The sequence below is a fragment of the Lithobates pipiens genome, unplaced genomic scaffold, assembly GCF_037356315.1.
Source record: "Lithobates pipiens isolate NorthernLeopardFrog02 unplaced genomic scaffold, aLitPip1_a1.2 Scaffold_22, whole genome shotgun sequence".
NCBI lineage: Eukaryota > Metazoa > Chordata > Amphibia > Anura > Ranidae > Lithobates > Lithobates pipiens.
Genome location: NW_027507784.1, coordinates 122192135 through 122202344, shown reverse-complemented (window position 1 = coordinate 122202344; position 10210 = coordinate 122192135). Strand labels below are relative to the sequence as shown.

Below are 10210 nucleotides of genomic sequence, written 5' to 3'. Positions count from 1 at the left end.
AGTGAATTTCTCGTTCTGTCCCCTGTTCGTCAGGATTAAATCTTCCATTTTCTTGATGCCTCTACCCTTCTCAGCCACATACCAATTGTCGGTGGGTGCGTGTTCTTCCATCTCAGTGGGATGCACGCTTTGGCGGCATCCAGTAGATGCCGAAGCAAGGAAGTTTGATATTTCTTGCGGGAAATATTCGTGGCATGAAGGAGAAAAAAGGCAGGGTCATCCGGAACAGGAATATCATTAAACTTTGAAATCGTTTCCCCAACCGTCTTCCAGAACCGCTCCAAAAGAGGGCAGGACCAGAAGACGTGGAGAATCGTACCCTCTTCCCTCCGACATCTCCAACATCTGTCTGATGACGTCTGAAAAATCCGGTGCAGCTTCGCCGGGGTATTATACCATCTGGTTACAATTTTAAAGTTAGTCTCCTGTGTTCTTGAGCAGATGGAAGATTTGTGTGTGAAATGTAAGATATTTTGTTTTTGGCGTTTGTCGAAAATCTGCACCACATATCTCTCTCCCAGGCCCCCAGACAACTCGGACCACTGTCATCCGGTGCCGCGATCAGTATGTGATATGTGGCAGATGGGGCATGGCACCTCCCTCCGAGCAATAAGCTTCATAGGAGGTCAAACTTCGGTTGAAACTCTCAGGGCGAGCCAGGGACCTCAAAAAATGGGTCAGCTGGGTTGCTTTCCAAAAATCTAATTTATACGGGCCCTCCGGGTCCATTAGGTCAGTGGTAGTTGCCCATTTACCCCCCTTAAAAAAGTGGGACGCCTGGTAGGTCCCAGACTTCCTAAGGGAACGGAACGCTGGGTCCGTGACCCCGGGGGAGAACTCCGGGGTCCCTAGAATCGGGCGGAGTGGGGAAGTCTGCGATACAAGCCTGTCGCTCACAAAAAGAGACGCGCAAATGCGTGAGGTTATTCCTATGAGAGGATGGCTTTTCACCCTGTTTGGTAATCTGCTGTGGCCGCGGAGACCACTTTTATCTTGTAGCGGCCTGCCCGTTGAAGCTAGCTAGATAACAACAATATCCTCCTTCAAACAGCGACCTAAAACTGTGGCGGGAGGTTGGTAAGTGGTTAATAGTTTTACATAATGCAGCAACATATGCATAGGACACCCAACATTAGAGGTGATTTACTCTTCCAAAGCAAACACCTTTGCACGCTGGTACTGACTAGTATTCCAATGTTTCTCTTCTCCCTAAGTTTTTTAGCATCACTCGGCTAATGAGACCTCAGTGCTTAGAGGGGTAAACAAGGGTGCTTTGCAGGTGCCCAACATCCTTATCAACTGATGATGTCATTGGTTGTTAGGACACTGGTGGCTAGAAGGTTGTAATGTTGCACAATGAAAACTGTGGCTTTAAAGTGGTGTTTCAGCTATAAAAATTTTTTTTTAAAAGTCAGCAGCTAACAAAAAAGTAGCTGCTGACTTTTAATAAGGAGACTTACCTCTCCAGGGCGCCCGCGCTGTCAGCCGCCGAGGCCGACATGTCCCTCGGCTCTCGGGTCGCAGCGCCGCCATTCGTACTAAGGGAAACAGGCAGTGGAGCCTTGCGGCTTCACTGCCCATTTCCTACTGCGCATGCGCGAGTCACGTGCCACTTTGTGAATGGGACACGCTGTGTTAGGGAACACACAGTTCCCAGAACACAGTGCGCCCCATTACCCAGAAGACCGAAGATCACCGAGGAGCAGGAAGAAGGCAGATTAGGAAGACTGCCTAGCAACAGCGATTTCTGACCGGGTAAAACATTTTTTTTTTTAAATGTTTTATTTTTTTAATAATATTTATGCTCTTTTTTTTTTTTCAGGGTGGCCCTCCACTTTAAGTAACTAATAGGCATGTTTGATCCACCTGGTGACTTGTATTTCATTTTTTTGGGCAGTTTCTAGGACACCCCTAAAGTCACCTGAAGGCACCCTGGTTAAAAAAGGTTGTTCTAGATTAATATGCTTAGAGACCTACAACAAAAGAAGAAAAAAGGCAGATATCAAGCCAACTACTGCCCAATATACTAAAATGTATTATAACTATAAATATAATATTTATATACTATAAATTAATATATCATTTTGTGATGATTATTATTTTTGCTGTAATTCTACTTTTTTATGGAATTTCAATAAATTATTCTTTATACTTTGTGCAGTAGCTTGGTGCTTTTTTTCTTTTTTCATCCTTTGTTGTTTATCTTGTTTCTGGTGACACCTACATATTTACGTAGTGGGAAAGCACCACCATTTCTTTTATAGTTGGGGGATTCCCAAGATCCAGTTCTTTTTTAGTATGTTTAGAGACCTGACAAGTGTCTCTTTAGAAAGGGGTCCTGAACGTATTTGCAGAAATAGAAACTGTGTATGTGTGTGTATATATATATATATATATATATATATATATATATATATATATATATATTATATCAAAATATGCAATATCGAGTATACCCTCCAGTTGAGTAGATAGATTTAACCTGAGGGTCTAGGGGAGCCTCATGTATGCCTTCAACTCCTTTTATTTGCTGATGATGAAAAAAAATAGTTGGCTCTTTTTGTTTATTTACAGGCACATCCTTGGCAACCGTTATGGTTAGACTGATAATTTAATGAGGAGATTCTAAGTGGCATCAAATAAAGTGAACTGTCACTATGTATGCAACACACAATGCACAGATTACAAAGAATGCTGATACTAGGTGTAGAAGAGGTTGGGCTCGACCAGTCACATGCCTTAGAGACCAGATTGTTTACAGTGGTAGCAATTAACAGGACAAAGAGACTCCGTCAATAAAGCCAGAAACTTTCATTGGACTGCCAGGAAGACATATACAGGTAAATGTTTTATTTCATTTTTTAATAGTATGAATTGTGATAGCGACATTAAAAATGTGTGCAAAAAGATGAAAATATAGAAAGGTTCTCATTTTTGTTCCCTTAGATATACATATTTTGACTATGACATCATTTCATGAATTGTATTTAGATTTATTTATTACAAGTATGTATAAGGCACCAACAATTCACAAAGTTCTCTACATATTGTACATTCACGTAGGTCCCTGCTCTCAAGGAGCTTACAATCTAAGGTCTCTATGGCACATGCATACATACCCATACTAGGGCCAATTTGAACAGATACAAATAAACTTTCCAACATGTTTTTGGAATGTGGATGGAAATTTAAATACGCAAGAAACAGGCAAACTAGTGATGGTGTCCTGACTGCTATACAAACTAGGAACACCAGTGCTGCAAGGCAAAAGTACTAACTACTAAGCCACTAGATATATATATAAAAAAACAACCTAAATAATCAATTTAATTTATACATTTTAGTAGATAGTTGTAGATCTAATCAGTTTGGACTATCAAAAAATACAGTGTATGGCCAGTTTAAACTCAGTAATACACAATATAATCTGACTGTACGATTGCTTTGAGATTTACCAAAACTATGTAGAATGAAGACCTATTAAAAGTGGACCTTCACCCATGGCATGTACTTCCCCTCCTCTGCTACCCCCATTCTTCTTACACATTTGAAAACTTTTTTTATGTTAAATACCATTATTTTGCGATGGAGTCAAACACTTCCTCATTCCTCGTCTAGGCAAAGAAGATGTAAGTCATTACATAAATGTCTAAAAAGGATTGCTGCGCTATCAAAATGATATAAACACTTTAAACAGCAGTGGGTAAATAAAGTGACAATAGTGCAATGTACTTCTATAGTGTATAGAATGCTCACATGCAAAATCATATAAACTGTAAATGATATAAACACTGCTTATACAGCAATAAAAAATTGACAATAGTGCTATATAATACTGAAGTGTAGAAATACAAAATCACACAAGTTAAATTGACACGATTGAGATAATCAAATGCACACTGACAGGATTCAATCATAAATTCATTATAGTAAACTAGGGATGAGCCGAACACCCCCCGGTTCGGTTCGCACCAGAACTTTCGAACGGACCCCAAATTCGTACGAACGTTAGAACCCCATTGAAGTCTATGGGACTCGAACGTTCGAAATTAAAAGTGTTAATTTTAACGGCTAATATGCAAGATACTGTCCTAAAAAGGGTTTGGGGACCTGGCTCCTGCCCCAGGGGACATGGGTCACTGCAAAAAAACTTTTAAAAACGGCCGTTTTGGCGGGAGCACTGATTTTAATGACGATTAAAATGAAAAAAAAAAAAGTGAAAATATGGTGCCTGGGGGGTGTCTGTAGTATGCCTGTGAAGTGCCACGTGTTTCCGGTGTTTAGAACAGTCCCTGCACAAAATGACATTTAACGGAAATAACGTCATTTAAAGCAGCTTGCGGTTTTAATGTTATATCTGGTTCCTGCAATATGGTTGAAAATCATTGAGAAAAATGGCATGGGTAGCCCTCCCTGCCCATTACCAGCCCCTTTTGGGTCTTGTACGCATATTAAGGGGAACCCCGTACCCATATTAAAAAAAGGAAATACGTGTGGCCCCCAGGCCCTATATACTCAGAACAGCAGTATACAGGTGGTGCAAACAAGACAGGGACTGTGTAGGTTTGTTGTGTTAAGTTGAATCGGTTTGTAATTTTCAACTGGTACATTTTTAAAGTGTAACTCCAGTCAAAAAAACTATTTTTAAGCTTTTTGGAAAACATAGGGAAGGGTTATCACCCCTGTATAATTTGTTTTGCCGTCCGTCTTTTTCAGAGCATGCAGACAGCACGCACAATCTCCTAACACTGACTGAGAGCTCTATTTAAAACGAGCAAGATATTTAGCTATATAGGTGGATATAGCGGTGTATACTGCATTCAGAGCACGCAGACAGCATGCACAATCTCCTAACACTGACTGAGAGCTCTATTTAAAACAAGCAAGATATTTAGCTAGATAGGTGGATATAGCGGTGTATACTGCGTTCAGAGCACGCAGACAGCATGCACAATCTCCTAACACTGACTGAGAGCTCTATTTAAAACGAGCAAGATATTTAGCTATATAGGTGGATATAGCGGTGTATACTGCGTTCAGAGCACGCAGACAGCATGCACAATCTCCTAACACTGACTGAGAGCTCTATTTAAAACGAGCAAGATATTTAGCTATATAGGTGGATATAGCGGTGTATACTGCGTTCAGAGCATGCAGACAGCATGCACAATCTCCTAACACTGACTGAGAGCTCTATTTAAAACGAGCAAGATATTTAGCTATATAGGTGGATATAGCGGCGTTTACTGCGTTCAGAGCACGCAGCCAGCACGCACAATCTCCTAACACTGACTGACAGCTCTATTATAAAAGATAGATATATCGCTAGATATATAGGTGAATATATCGGTGTATACTGCGGTCAGGGCACGCAGACAACAACCACTACAGAAGAGCAAGAACGAAAAATCGTCCGATAACGATCGGTGTATACTGTGTTGAAGGTACACAGAACACCCATTAACTGCTACAGATGCCAACACACTACACAAGGCCTCCGCGCTGGCGGCATTTTATAGTGTGGGGCGTGTACTACACAGCCTGAGCTATGATTGGCCACAGGCAATCATGGCTCTCCTCGCTGCCGGCGCTGTGATTGGCCAAGCATGCGGGGTCACAGTGCATGCTTGGCCAATCATGAGCCAGCAATGCACTGCGCCACCGCAGTGCATTGTGGGGCGTGAGCGCCACACGAATTTGGTGCAAACGGCCCATAACGTTCGGAATTCGCCGAACGAGCGAACAGCCGATGTTCGAGTCGAACGTATGTTCGACTCGAACACGAAGCTCATCCCTATAGTAAACCCTGAATGATATAAAGTGACAAATTGTGAAAATAAAGTGCTATAGTGCAAACAATTGTGATACACTGGGCCTAGGTCTCATGGGTCAGTGTAATATAAAGTGCTTATCAAACATAAAATAAATCCTATGTTGAGGTGATCCACAAGTGTTGAAGTGTGCACACTCTTAGGTAATAGCCACTCACCCCTGAGCATATGACCTCACATTTGCTTTTGGTCAAACCACGCATATGAACCACCTCTGTGATTGCTGTGGGATCCTGGACTGCCCAATAGCACTGTTTCCTCATACACATATAGTAACAAAGAAGGCTAAATAGTGTGATTTCGTTTTTTTTAAAACCACAAATTTATTGAACAAAATGGGGGATGTTGTTCTGGGCATCAAAATTTCTGTTCCTCCAGGAGTAGAAACCCAGCTTTGTTTGTGACAACTATTTGGCTTCATGCACCCAGCTGCAAGAGGACCATACAGGCTGAAATATGCAGTGACTGTACACCTACAGGTATATACACACATTAATGGGACAGGGTTGTCCAGTGCCCAGGGCAAGGACCCAGACTTGCTTCCCCCTCCCCCACTGATAATACATGCCGTAGAATGGGTGTACCACCTTGTGTCATTTCTTTGCCACCTTGCTTCACTGCACCCAGGGCAGCTGCCCCTCCTGCCCAACCCCTGTCCCGGACCTGTATACACACATCTGAGTGGTACTTATGGGCTGCCCCTGAACGCAGACAGGCTCCCTGTTATACCCGTGTGCATGAACCTTTTATTTGGTATACTGTTTAAGGCCTTTGTTTTTATTATAGCTGGTCAAATGCATATGTACTGTAGCACGGGCCCCTTGGGGACTGCTAGGATTTACCTGTTCTTCTGCCTCGCCATGATCCTGTGAACATTCCAGCCCACCTGACACTCTGGGTTCAGACATCTTCCACAACACCTTTAAATGACATATCACACAATTCGAATATGTTTATGGTATATACTCTTTTACTGGAGTAAGTGATGTGTTATTGATACACAGAAAAGGGGAATTGGTCAGCCGAGTGCTGGATAACAGCCCAGACTCAGAAGAATAATTCCCCTAAAGGGCAGCTTAAAACAGTACAATGGCACAAACACAATTTACAAATATGTACTATAAATTACCACTTGAAGCATAACCTGTAAAGGCAGTAAAAGGTTAGCTATCTAGGACAGGCAGTCTCACACTAAAGGGGAACCCCAGGCTGGCCTATTCAACATTTATATTCTAATGAGAGATCAGCTGAAAAAGGGGATAGAGTAGGGCCCTTTGTATGGTAATAACAAGACCCCTTTCATACCAGGGCGTTTTGCAGGCGCTATAGCGTTAGAAATAGCGCCTGCAATTCCGCCCTAAAAAAGCTGCACCATTGTCTGTAGTGTGAAAGCCCGAGGGCTTTCACACTACAGCGGTGCGCTGGCAGGACGTCAGGAAAAGTCCTGCCAGCAGCTTCTTTGGAGTGGTGAAGGAGCGGTGTGTTTACCGCTCCTCCACCGCTGCTCCCCATTGAAATCAATAGGGCAGCGCTGTAATACCGCTGGCAAAACGCTGCTATTGCGGCGTATTGCTGGCGGTTTTAACCCTTACTCGGCTGCTAGCGGGGGGTAAAAGCACCCCGCTAGCGGCCGAAATGCGCTGCAATTCTGGAGGTAAAACGCCGCTAAAAATATCAGCGTTTTACCTCCGACGCTATGGGCTGTGTGGTGTGAAAGGGGTCCAACAGTGTCCAAGATTCAGGCCTGAAAGTCTTCACTGGCAGTTGAAGCTCATTAGATTGTATCCAATAAGGCACAGTGGTGTGGTAATAGTCGAGGGGCTCAAACTAGCGTTACTCATTGAAGTGGTTTTAAGTAAAAGTGTCTATGTACAGTGTTCCAAAAAGTAATGCAATAAAGTGTTTCCAAGGTAAAGGTGTCTTTACACATTGTTTGGGTATAGTAGCAAAGAAGGCTTGCGAAGGTTGTGAAATTGCCCTCTCACCAACTACCAGACCGGCATATTCCTTGCAGACAGCGATCCTGGAAGAGACGCCCCTCAGTAAAGAACCGGCTATGACCCATGGCTGAAGGCGGGTTGGAATCACTCGTTCACGGCATGTATGCCGCAGCCTCTCCCCTACCGCACGGGGAGATGTGTGCACAGCAAGCCCCAGGAATAAAAGAGCACGGTGCGGATCTCCGGACCCTTTTATAATTTCTCCCATGAGTCTCTTCAGGTTATAGCAAGGATCCCTGGGATGTGTAGTCCAGATTTCATATCACGCAAAGGAAACACCGGTCTGAAGAACTTATAATCCCTAAATCCTTTCTGGTCAGGCTCACACATGTGATGATAGTCACTGGCGCCCAGCACTAGAGAGATATTTCTATACTGTTGTGCTTTTTAACCACTTTCAGACCGGACCATTTTGCTGGCTTAAGACCAGACCACTTTTTGCGATTTGGCACTGCGTCGCTTTAACTGACAATTGCGCGGTCATGCGACGTGGCTCCCAAACAAAATTGATGTCCTTTTTTCCCCACAAATAGAGCTTTCTTTTGGTGGCATTTGATCACCCCTGCGGTTTTTATTTTTTTGCGGCGCTATAAACAAAAATAGAGTGACAATTTTGAAAAAAACGCATTATTTTTTACTTTTTGTTATAATAAATATCCCCCACAAATATATAATAAAACATTTTTTTCCCTCCGTTTAGGCCAATAGGTATTCTTCTACATATTTTTGGGAAAAATATCGCAATAAGCGATTATTGATTGGTTTGCGCATAAGTTATGGCGTTTACAAAATAGGGGATAGTTTTATGGCATTTTTATTAATAATTTTTTTTTTTACTAGTAATGGCGGCGATCAGCGATTTTTATTGTGACTGTGACATTATGGCGGACACATCAGACATTTTTGACACATTTTTGGGACCATTGTCATTTATACAGCAATCGGTGCTATACAAATGCATTGATTCCTGTGTAAATGACACTGGCAGTGAAGGGGTTAACCAAGTGGTGGCAGTGTAGGGGTTAAGTGTTCCTAGGGTGTGTTACTAACTGTGGGGGGCTAGGCTTTGTTTTAGTGAACACTGATCTCTGCTCCAATCACATGGAGCAGAGATCAGCTTCACTTGTTGCTAGGCAACGGCATCTCCCCGTTCAGTCTCCCCGTGAGACGATCGCGGGTATGCCCACGGCGATTGAGTTCGCGGGACCCGCGACCAGACTCACGGGGGTCCCGACCGGCATGCGAGTGCGCTGCCAGCAGCGCGCACACGATGGCAGGGCGGCATATAAAAATGGACGTACCTGTATGCCAATATGCCATATACATCGGTGTGCACCGGTCGGGAACTGGTTAAGTACAGTTTTCCCACACAGTATTTATTATTAAGTGATTTTTAACAAAGATATTTTTAAGAAACAAAATCAGTCTATATGACACAGTCTATACATATGAAACTTATTTATGGAGACATGTGATCATACAAAATAGTTATATTCATTGGTTGACAAAAAACAGATATTTACATGAAATTAAAATACTGATTGTGTTACATGAACATCTTGAAAATCCATAGAAACACCTGCAAAATGGGCGTGCAGTCCTTTTGACATAATACTACCATGCTAACTTCTCAGTAGAATCAATAACCTTGTGAGAATGACAATTAAACAGAACGTCTGTATTTCACACGTCCAACCATTACTATACTGCAGGTAAGTAAGTGGTTAACCATGTGAAATAAATTAGGCTTGTTTTGTCAAAAGTGCCAACTATGCAAAAAAACATATAATGAAAAATTTAATCTTTAGAGAAAAAATCTAAAAGGCGGTTATTGATTCGGGAGAACGATTGTCAATAGTAGAATATTCAATACATCAATATTTAAGAGAACATACAAGATAAAATCAACATGACATAATTACCCATTCCAAATGACTACTAGTCTGGAATTCTGGTTACCAGGATTTTTAAGATGGATGCCTTGGCTTTCAAAATAGATACTCTTAAAACGTAATTACTTCTTGCGACCTCCGAGTTCCAAGGATCCGGGTTCAGGAATCTTCATGAATGTCAAAATATGTATTCATGCATGGTGCATGAGTGTTAGTCTGTCTGGGAGTGTGTGTAGCTCCCAGTGTCCCCCTCAGGATGTGTCCCTGAGTGTCTTTTAGGGAGGGTCCCTCAGCGTGTCTCTCTTCATGACATCTTTCTTGCTTCTAAATACCCTCTCAGACAATAAGATCATAAAACTTATAATATGCCCAGCCCAAAATTTATGGCTTCTTTTCTATTAGTAGGCAAGACTTAATAATTAGCCTTTTCTGGGAGCCCAATGATTTTAAGGTAATATCAACTTCAACCACCAGGTGTCTCACATGT

The 10210-nt window shown here is 42.3% G+C and overlaps 1 protein-coding gene across 2 annotated transcripts in view; it reads left to right on the top strand.

The window, feature by feature from the left end:
• The first annotated feature begins 2610 nt into the window (after positions 1-2610).
• Positions 2611-10210, top strand: part of CUNH21orf58 (chromosome unknown C21orf58 homolog) — a 42819-nt gene continuing 35219 nt past the window's right edge. The window contains exon 1 of one of the 2 annotated variants that reach the window (XM_077448177.1): positions 2611-2840. The gene's annotated coding sequence lies outside the window, so the exon portion shown is untranslated. The remainder of the gene's footprint in view (positions 2841-10210) is intronic. The other variant, XM_077448176.1, reaches the window with a different exon arrangement.